General features: G+C 38.0%; 1 long non-coding RNA gene across 2 annotated transcripts; it reads right to left on the bottom strand.

Moving 5' to 3' along the window:
- Nucleotides 1-341: 341 nt before the first annotated feature.
- On the bottom strand, nucleotides 342-3,813 carry LOC148802579 (uncharacterized). 2 transcript variants are annotated; one of them, XR_016082895.1, is made up of 3 exons: nucleotides 3,364-3,813; nucleotides 2,958-3,254; nucleotides 342-2,541 (listed from the first exon to the last, which is right to left on the bottom strand). It is a non-coding gene; the product is annotated as an uncharacterized LOC148802579 (long non-coding RNA). The 2 variants fall into 2 exon arrangements; XR_016082896.1 differs by having other exon boundaries at nucleotides 342-743.
- Between the last annotated feature and the right edge of the window lie 7,171 nt (nucleotides 3,814-10,984).

The raw sequence follows: 10,984 nt of genomic DNA, 5'->3' as shown, positions 1-10,984 counted from the left end.
AATTTCTCCTATTTTTTTTTAGTTTTTTCAAACCTGGTTCAGAGGGATTGGTTTAAGGCCTGTCTACCCCATGAACCAGGTTAAACCCCGAAATACACGCATGAGGATGACTATAGAGGAGAGGGAAAGGTGGAGCCAGATCAGTTCCTTGAGAGAAATGGGTATCAGATTTGGAAAGAATTAATGAAGATCAAAGTTGGATGGATATGAACAAAAAGCCTTACACTAAGAAAATTCAACAATGATAGATTTAAAGGGAAAGGGTGATTAATTGAATTAATGAATTGGAAATTACATTCAATATATATAGAGTATATATTGACTAAGAAGTCTAATCTCCACAGTCTCTTATCTTTTATCATAACAACTCAACAATTATGATCTTATCCTAATCCCTTAACACGCCCCTCAAGCACATGGGGACCAAAGATCGTTGTGTTTGATCCGAGATTGATGATGATGGCACCCCTTCATCCATATCGTCTAGTCTTCCAAGCTTGTTATAATGCTGATGTGGCAAGTAGATGATCTTGTGCTTCTTCAAGAAAGTGCCTCCATGGATTCACAAAACTGCAGCCTGATGACGTCTTGAAATCCTTCAATTTTGACAAAACTGCTACAATATGATGTATCCAAATCTATGCGGAAAATCTCCAATATGGTGATGATGTGGCAAACCAATTATGTCAGGTCATTTTTGTATTCCTGCTGCATCTTCAATGGAGAAATCCTTCACAGGCTGGCTATACAATGGGCCAATAGCGCCAAGTCAAAAATGGGCCAAAAGAGACCTCATTGGGTCAATTGAATCGTCTTTATGGGATGGCTTCTTGAACCAATACAATGAGCCACATCTGGCCATCATGAAAGTGGGCCAACAAGGGCCAATAATGACCACAGTGGGTCATTAAATATGTCAAGATAGACTAAACCAAAGATGGGCCACTATTGGCTAAAACAGAAAATGCCACAATAGCCTTTATTTATTTATTTTTTTTAATAAATGGGCCTCCATGGGCGAAACTATAGAAAAGCAACAGGGTATGTATTTGTAGAACAAATCTGAACCGATTTGATCAGTGTCTTCAAGCATCAATTTAACTCAGATGAAGATACTCTTCAACAAACAACAAACCAAACCATAATGGACATCATAGGTAGTAGGAGAAACCATGAAGAGATGATTAATCACAGAAACCAAGGGTTCGTTTGGTTCGCAGCCGGAACTGGATTCGGAATCGGAATCAGAATCCTCTGGAATCGGAATTGGAATGGTCCATTCCTGGAATCTGTTTGGTTCAGTCAGGAATTGGAATCGGATTCCGATTCCTACTGTTTGGTTCAACTAAAAGTTGGAATCGGAATCAGCCAAAGCTTCCAATTCTGCCCCAGTTAAAAGAACCTCAAAGACATCCTCAAAAACTGGTTTTCCACAGTTTAGAGACGCTGCTGAAGCTAATGCATTCATGTCTTTTGTAGTCAGAATTGATCAGGGAGGTCTGTCCGAGGAGCTTTCCTGTAAGAAACAATTTATGCACTCATGTTCTAGTTGTCCAATGCTGGACTAACTTGCCTGGGCCTACTAGTATGGATTTCATTATGTAAATGTGTTATCCATTTTCCTCTCATATTTAAAAGCTTCCATCCTTACTTTCTGTTTGTAATTTTTTATGAATTGATCAAAGACAAGAATGCCATTCTTCAAAAGGAGGTAAACTGGTAAAGAGCCACCTAACATATATCTTGTTTCCATAAATATGTTGTGAAGAACAAAAAGTATGTTGTTGAATTTTGAACAATGCTACCCCAGACAATTATGCTAACTGTGTGTCCTCAATCTTGAAGGTGAATAAACTTGCACTGGGTCTACAATTGAATGACCAAGCTAAGAGGCAACAGTGTAACCCTGTGACAATAATAAAATCCACAATTTGATCTTATCAATTTGCAGCACTAAAATGGTAAAACCAAGTTCTGAAATTATCAGAAGTCATGTACAAAAATTACAAAGAGCACTTTCAGCCTTATCAATAACCAAGATACATTTTTGCAAGCAAAAAAAAATTAAAAAAATACAAAGATACATGATATTTGCATTGCAAGTTTTTATAACTGATACTTAACAAAAGGCCGCTCCAAATTACTGGTTCTATAACTCCTTGAATGAAAAGAAAAAACATTGATAACTGTGATGTTTTTATTGTTCACAAGTTTTATTGGATGATCTTTTCTTTTCCGATTCATAGAATGGTAACTCAGCTTAATAAAGCCTTATCCCAACCATACAGAGTTGTCTTCCCAAATCCCATTTTGCCATTCCATTTTCTAAATGGCCATATCAACTATTAGATTATGAACCTTAGATCAGTCCATGTTTTTTATTCATCTGCCCATTCTTCTAATCCTTTCATCTTGGGCACCTACTATTCAGCCACATCACACATCCACCACATCCCCAATCAAAACACAGAAGATACAATATAAAAAAATGCTAATGGTAGCAGTAATGCTTTATGCACTCTTCAACATGGACAGCTTGACCTAGAAAAATACACATAAATGAGTGAAACTTTGAGCCTGGATAGATAGATAGATAGAGAAATCTGTACTCCATTTCCCAAAAGCCCATAACAAAGAAATAAATCCATATTTTAGGCAAAATCTTGAATAGGGGTGAGAAAAGAGAAAAGAAAAGGAATCACTTCCACCATTAAAGCACCTATCTATTACTAAAAAACACAGTAACAGATAGAAAAGCAAGGCATGTTCTGCTGCAGTTTTTGAAGGCCACTAAACAAAACCAAAACCCCAAAAAGCATCTCCACCAGCCAACCAATGTTTATGAAAATTTGAGCAGTGGGGTTCCCGGTTAAAAGTTTTCTAGGGGAAAACACTTTTGTCAAAGTGACAACCACGCTTTTGAAATTCCAGGCACTAGGAGGAAAGATGCAACTTACACGAGCATCGAAGCCAAAGCGATTGATTCCTTTCCAATTATCCAAGTCATAAGCAGTTAAGTGTTTGCAACAAGCTGAAGCTTGAAGACGATTGCCAAGTTTTCCTCCTTCAAATGAATCCCCCTGAACCCCTCTCACAAAAGAAATTGCATACTTGCCAGAAACCAATGGGTCTTCACCTGGCGTCTCTTGCCCTCTCCCTCATCTGGGATCCCTAAATATATTGATGTTCGGAGCCCAAAATGCTATATTGGCTTGCCCGGCATTGTATACAGCTCGAGCTTCGGTACCAATAGCCTTCAAAGTAGAAGTAAATTGAAGAATCGAACAATACACGGGGGATACAGATTAAAATATTTTTGCCCTTTTTTCATGAGCAGTGTTGTTAGAGTAAATACTTGCTTACCTGTCCAATGCGATACCAGAGACGTTCAACAAATGATGCGGCAATGAGGATGACCTGAGGAAAGCTCGTAGCACGTTGAATCGGATGCCAGGTCCGGCATCAGCGACGCCGTGCAACGATTTCGACCACCATTGATAGCTGGGAATACCATGTCTGGGAATCGCCAGCGCATTGTTAACGAGTTGAGAGATCTTCTCATCTAAAGTAAGACGAGAGACGATGTCTTTACCTATTTGGCAGATGGGCATAGATGTTTTGCAAAAGGGGAGGGAGCTGGTTGAAGGGTTTGCAGAAGGGGAGAGATAAAAGGAGAGAGATCCATCATGACCTGGCCGGAGTAATACAGGTCGGATCTTCAGAGTTCAACCGCCGAACTGTAGAAGGTTTGAAGGAGGGAGTGTCAAGAGAGAGAGAGGAGAAAGAGGGTTGGAGTGTCGAGAGAGAGGAGAAAGAGAGAATCGGGGGTTTGAGGGGTTTTTTCGTCATTTTCCTTTTTATTGATTTAACCAGTTGGAATGGGAATGGGGATTTCGGATTCCGATTCCGCCCAACTAAACATCTAGAATCGGAATGACCCATTCTGATTCCGATTCCAGACTCTTATTCCTGCAAACCAAACAGATCCCAAGTAGAGAATCCACCGATAGGTATAGATGACAATAAGGTTTCCACTAACATAAACTTTGAGCCTCCAACTGGAATACATAGTACCTACATAGAGCCAATGAAAGATGTAGATTGCTAATCGCCAACAATAAAGTCTCAATCCCGACAGTAGTGCTTTGGCTCGTTAACGATTTTATGAGATCGGGCTACCAATATTCATGCTTATTGTTGGCATTGCAACTAAGGGTGAAAATGAACCGGTTTTGGATTGGAACCTGCCCAGTCTAAAATCAATTTAGACAGATTGGAGGGATTGGACCGACCAATAAAATATATTGGATTGGATCAATCCGGTTCAAAATATTTATTAGATTGGATTGGGTCTGATCCGTCTGTAACAAATATATATTGGATTGTGTTGGATTAAGCCAATATCTAGTCCATTGATATAAGATAAGAATATATGTATTAGTGAACCGGATTTGGGTTGAAACCAATCTAAATCAAAATGAATCTGAACAGATTGGATGGTCTAGACATTGAATTGGACCAGTCAAAATTAGTCCAAAACATTTATTAGATTGGATTAGACATAATCTATTTATAATGAATTCACATTGAAATGGATGGGATTGGACCCAATCCAATCCAATTGACACCCCTAGTTGCAACTCACAAATTGTCAGGCTCGGCACTATGGCTTTACATTGTCGGTCACCATTGAAGAACCAGCTTGTGGGTCCTGAAGCTTCAACTATCAAAACATGGCTTTTCCATAAGATTTGTAAGAGAGGGTGAGTTGGATTTTGAAACAAGTAATGAATTAAAAAAAGAAACAAAAGTAAATTAATAAACCGGAAGGATTATGCCCAGGGGGTGGAAAAGATGCCCACCACCCGCCAGAAGAATGAAAAACACAATGAGGGGCCTCTATGTTTAGACCTTTTGGCTCTAATACCTCGAAGGGTGATAAATTACATTAATGAATTGGAATTACATTCAATAAGAAGAATCATTTAATAGTCCAGACTTCAAGGGTGTTTGCTAGATTCAAAGTGGGTCTATTTGGAATTGAACCTGCTCAGAAGATGAAGTCGAAGAAGTCAAAGAGATCCCTATTAATTATATATATAGATAGATAGATATAAATATAGATATTCTACGTGTTTTGTTCAGTTCACTGGTCTCCCATGAGTATAGTGTGAAGATGGAAATAAATTGTGTTTCTCATGAGTTATTTAAGCTTGGCTCGTAAAAAGCTTGATTAAACTCAGTTTAAATCAAGCTTTGAGACAAGCTTGAGCCCAGTATATTGGCTCATTTGCTAATTGAGCTAATTTCAAGCCCAATGAAATTTGGCTTGTAAGGCTCGCGAACCTAATCGAACCTAATATATACATACATATATAGTAAATAATTTTTATAATTCTTATTTTTTGTATATGAAATAAAATAACTTTTTACATGTATAATAATAAATATTATATATTATATTTTTATTTTTTATATGTATGATAATAAATAATTCATTTCTTATAAAAAACTTGGATCATAGTCGAGCTCAAGCCAAATCAAACCGAATTCGAGCTCAAAACTCTAGCTCGGTCGAGCTTATGTTCGAACTCAAACCTAACATTGTTCCGGTGAACTGAGCTCAAATAATTAGGTATCCGGCTGAGCTCGACTTGACTCCGCCCCTAATATAGTGTATCAAATCGATCGTAATATGCCTCCTTTTGCTGAAATTGGTGAAATCATGTTCTCTTTTAGGTTATTACTTCAAAAGACCATAAACGGCCCAGTGTTGATTCTAACTGCCCGGGGTCTTGAGAGGGATGGATTTGACATGCACCCTGTTGATATGTACCAAAAAAAAAAAAAAAATCCTAGATTTAAATCTATCATTCGGTGGACAGATTGGACAAATCTTTGATTAAGATTACAAAGAATCTGCTTAAAAGGAAATGAACAAACATGGAGCCTGATTGATCAACCAAATTTGGAGATCATAGTTCGTAAAATGAATTAAAAGCTTCATGGGCCCACCTCCTTTGCCAAGTGGCACTTGGCTCTAAATAATTAGAAGGGAAATCCAATCCATTCCCCTAATAAATGAGGATCACAAATTGATCACCGAATCATCAAGATTGGTGGGTCCTATGTCAATCAACCTTAAATTATAGGGGTCCAATGTCAATCAAGCTTAAATTATGGCCAAATAAATGGCAAGCATGGAAATTCAAATTAATTTGAATTTATTGGGTGGATTATACAAAGGCCATTATAAATTGAGTAGAGAACACGAGAGCAACCCCCTTTTGGATCTCCCATTTGGCTCCTCCATTCGGCTTCTCCTTCGATTTCTCATTAGAAACATTTCTTGCAAGAAGAATAATAATAAGAAGAAGAAGAAGAAGAAAAAGAAACGGGCTGCATCAAGATGAAGGGAAGAAAATTCAGAATTTTGGCTCCTCAACCATTGAAGTTTTGAAACCGTTACAGTTCCGTACAACGTTGGCAAAAGGATTCCAGCCTTTGAGTTGCTGCAACCAAAAGCTCCATCAAATCACTACAACAAACAAAAAGAAAGAAAATTCTCCTATCTTGCACGTGTACAATTGATCGTTGCAAGTTCTTTCTACAATTACAAGTTGTCAAGCTTTTCAGGTCGTGTCTGTAATAAGCTACAAGTACAAGTTTGGATTGTGTTCGTAACAAGAGAATCAGAGAGTTTCCTTGCCAGAAAAAAAGAAATATATATAATTGTATCTCACTTACATTTCTGCAAAAAAAAATATAAATAAATTTCATTGAATTTGTTCACATTTTTTTTTGTGCTCCAAATTTAGTGCAAAACTTGTGTCGACAAATTTCTGGCACGCCCGTTGGGACATCTCTTTCCTTTCATCTCTCAAGTCAGCACATCAAATTTTTGTAAGCGGTTTGGACACATGACTCCAAAGAAAATTGTTTCAAGAATCGTCGGAACAAGAAAAGCGCCACATATAGCTCAAGCTCGTCTGGATCATGTGCATTTTTAGCCTCCAACTATGAGAGGCCAACCACCCACCTTAAGATAAGGTCCAGGGATTCACAAGAGGTTGCACCTCTCACCTTCTATGGAACTCAAGGGGTCCTTCAAAAGTCCAAAATTCCAAAAAGGGACCTTCAAGGTTGCTGACGACAAAGGACGCTAATTCGAAGCAAGTAGCCTCGATGAAAGAGTTCGTCATAACAAATCCACTAAAACATCTAAGTGGAGGAATGCCCATGTTGGACACGGAATCGAGTATCGGCTCAAGGTCCAACTCCTATCCTAACTCTCCTAAGACTAAAGGGTCTGATTACATGTAAACCCACTCCTACACATCAGTAGCACCCATCATGATGGCGGGAGCTACTACATTTGAAGAACAACTTGCTGAGATGGTTGCGGCCATCGCTAAGTTAACAAAGACAGTGGAAGAGAAGGACCTTCGAATTACTTCTCTGATGGACTGAATGGAACAAATGCAAACAACAGCATCCAGCTAGGGGCCTTCACACCCACTAGGGTTCACCCCGCAAATAAACCCTCATCGAGAGGAGTTGCCAGAACGTACTAACATACGGGATGCCCAACATGCTTCGGTTGCCTCCCTCATAGTACAACAATTCCAAACATGATAGCTGACATGATACGTGCTCAGTATGGAGGTGTCTTACAATCATCCTCAGTGTATACTAAGCCATATACTGAGCGCATTGATCATATGCTTATGCCATTAGGGTACTAACCCCCGAAATTTCAACAATTTGATAGGAAAGGTAACCCTAAGCAACATATTGCACACTTCGTAGAGACATGTAACAATGTCAGAACTTTCAGTTATTTAATGGTAAAGAAATTTGTACGATCTCTACGAGGAAATGCTTTTGACTAGTAGACCGACCTCCCTTTTGGATCAATCGATAGTTGGGATCAATTAGAAAAGAGAGTTCTTAGATTGCTTCTACTAAGCATGTACGAACTCAGTACCACAAAACAAAGAAAAGATGAACCAGTCGTTGACTATATTGACAGGTGGAGAAATCTCTACCTCAATTGTCAAGACAAGCTCTCAGAAGCTTTAGCTATTAATACTTGTATCCATGGCATGTGTTGGGGTTTGCATTACATCCTTAAGGGAATAAAACCCTGAACATTTGAGGAATTGGCCACCTGCGCTCATGACATGGAACTTAGCTTGGCTACCTTCGAAAAACATCACCTGGATGATTTCCAAAGGGAAAAGGAAAAGAAAGATGGTGAAAATGAGATAAAATTGTCTAGGCCAATGCAAGTTTTAACAACCTCAATAGCCCCTCTCAAGGTTATCAAGAAGAAAAAAAAACAAGAAAGAAATAAAATCAAATATTCAACAAGAAAAAGAAAATCCAAAACTCACTCTTAAGGAATTGGAAACGAAGGTGTATCCATTCCCTAACTCAAATGTCCTAAAGATGTTGGATGCCCTTCTAGTTGAAAAGCTTATAGAGCTTCCTAATAGTAAATGCCTAGAAAAGGAAGGGAAAATTGATCATCCGAAGTATTGTCATTACCATTGGGTAATTAGCCACTCCGTTTAGAAATGTTTTGTCCTCAAAGACAAGATAATGCAATTAGCCGAGTTAGGAGTGGTTGAACAAGATCTAAGTGAGGACATAGCGACCTCCAACATGACAATTGTTACATTTGGATCCTTTGAACCTGATGCTCGCCAATGCCCTTATCGTCCTATCACCAACGAATTTACACCGGGGGCATCACTAAATCAAATACAAATCCCTAGTGACCCTTCTACCTTTTACCATACACTAGATAATGGAGATCGAGGTGCTGGCCAAATGGCTCAAGCTAATATTCCCAAATATTCTCAAGATCCTTTGCAAGGAATCGATGGGCCAATGACTAGGGCAAAGACAAAGAGGATGAAAGAGGCTCTACAAGACTTCATCAGGGAAGTGCATGACAAAGAGGCTGTTCTAGAAGATTCTAAAATTGTCCTACTAGTTTCCAAAACTTCACCAAGGATAATCACCTATCTTTATGTGCAAGACGATGTGCAAGGCTTAGAACTTGAAGAACAAAGCTTGATGGGCTTGGCGCATGGACATGATAAGAAAATGCCCAATTCGCATGCAAAGATGTATTGATGGGCTCGTTTTGTCTTGTTATGCTTGTTTTTATCTTGTTTTGTTGACTTTGACTTTTCTATGCTTAGTTGTCATTAATTGTAGTCTTTTAGAATGATTCATATTTCAAAGCAGATTTGTTTTCCTAAATTAAAGGGATCCTCATCAGTTAGGTGTTTTCTGATAAGATAATCATTAGTTAGGAGTTTCCTTATAAGATTAGGAGTTTCCTTATAAGATAATGATGTTTACATGCCTATATAAATGCCACAACTATGTAAAACGAAAATCAATCAATAATACAGTGGTATTTTCAGCAATCTTAGCTTTGCCTTCTTGTGTTCTTGGTAGAATACAATATTTTGACTTATCAAGGGAGTGATCAACCTTGTGGCGTTTTCAAGATTGGATTCTTTAAAGACTTAATTTCCTTAAGGTTCTAATATGATTAACTACAACTTGTTTTCTAGCTTCTGGATGCGTATAACAACTTAATTCAAGAGTTCCTAGAGCAAGTCATCTAGTGGGTTCTTATCATTTGGTATCAGAGCCTTGGTTCTAGAAATAGGTTATTTATCCTTTGCTTATCCTTGTTTGTGTTTTCTTTGATCTTTGCGCGTTTCTTGTATTGTCCTTGCATAGTTTTCTTTGAATTATCCAATTCGGATTCTTTGTGTTTTTGAATAGAGTCAATTCTGTTTTGTGTGTTTAGTTTAGCAAAAAAAAAAGAGAGAGAGAGAAAAGAACATCCAATTCGAAAAAAAAATAAAGAAGGAGGAGGAATTAGATTGTAGATTTGATTTTTTTTTCATTCTCCCAGCATGAATGGGATTTCTTGAATTGCAAGATCATATTTCCTTTTTTTTTGGTTTGACTAGTTGACTAATTCAAGAGCCAGCTGTATAATCCTTTTTGAACTGGGATTTCTTTTCCTTAAACAACTGTCTTACTATATTAATTAGTATTAATCCTTATCAAATAAGGATTCTTGTGGTGCTCCATATTCTAGTGATTTATTTTGCATGTCTTTTTGAGCACGTATTTGATTGCCATGATTACTCCAAGGAGAAGAAAGAATAACTAACAGCCGTGGAGTTCACAGATTATGCAAGCATATGGTGGGATCAATTGGTGATCAATATGCGTAGGAATAGAGAGAGGCCAATTCGGTGATGGGAATAAATGAAATTGGTAATGCGCAAGAGATTTATACCTAGCCATTACTATAGAGATTTGTATAGAAAGTTGCAAGGGTTGGTTCAAGGTTCTATGAGTGTAGTGGACTATTACAAAGAGATGAAGACAATCATGATTAGAGTAAACATAGAAGATGACCGAGAAGCAACAATGGATAGATTTATTAGCGACTTGAACAAGGAGATTGATGATGTGGTTGATTTACAACATTATGTGGAGATGGAGGAGCTGTTGCACAAAGCCATCAAAGTGGAGAAGCAAATCAAATAAAAAGGGTTCAGATCTGGTTCTTCATGGAAATCTAATTGGAAGGACAACAAAGTTAATTCAAAAACAAAAGATGAAGCAAAGCAAAAGGATTCGGTTATTGTTCATAAAGGTAAAACCGAAACTAAAACTTCTTCTAAGTCACGTGATGTTAAGTGTTTTAGGTGCCAAGGATTCGGGCATATTGCTTCTCAATGCCCAAACAAAAGAGTTATGATCGTGTTGGAGAATGGGAAAATAAAAAGTGCTAACTCAAGTGAGGATGAGATGCCACCATTGGAGGAATGTTTTGATGTTGAAGTTGCAAAACCCGTTCATGGTGATTTGTTGGTTACAAGGAGAGCCCTAAGTATACAGCCTAAGGATGATGGTGATGAGGAGCAACGTGAGCATATTT

This window comes from Nelumbo nucifera, chromosome 2 (genome assembly GCF_055504915.1).
Source record: "Nelumbo nucifera cultivar China Antique chromosome 2, China Antique-T2T, whole genome shotgun sequence".
Classification (NCBI taxonomy): Eukaryota; Viridiplantae; Streptophyta; class Magnoliopsida; order Proteales; family Nelumbonaceae; genus Nelumbo; species Nelumbo nucifera.
Note: the sequence above shows the minus strand (reverse complement) of the source record. Positions and strands in the feature narration are given on the sequence as shown.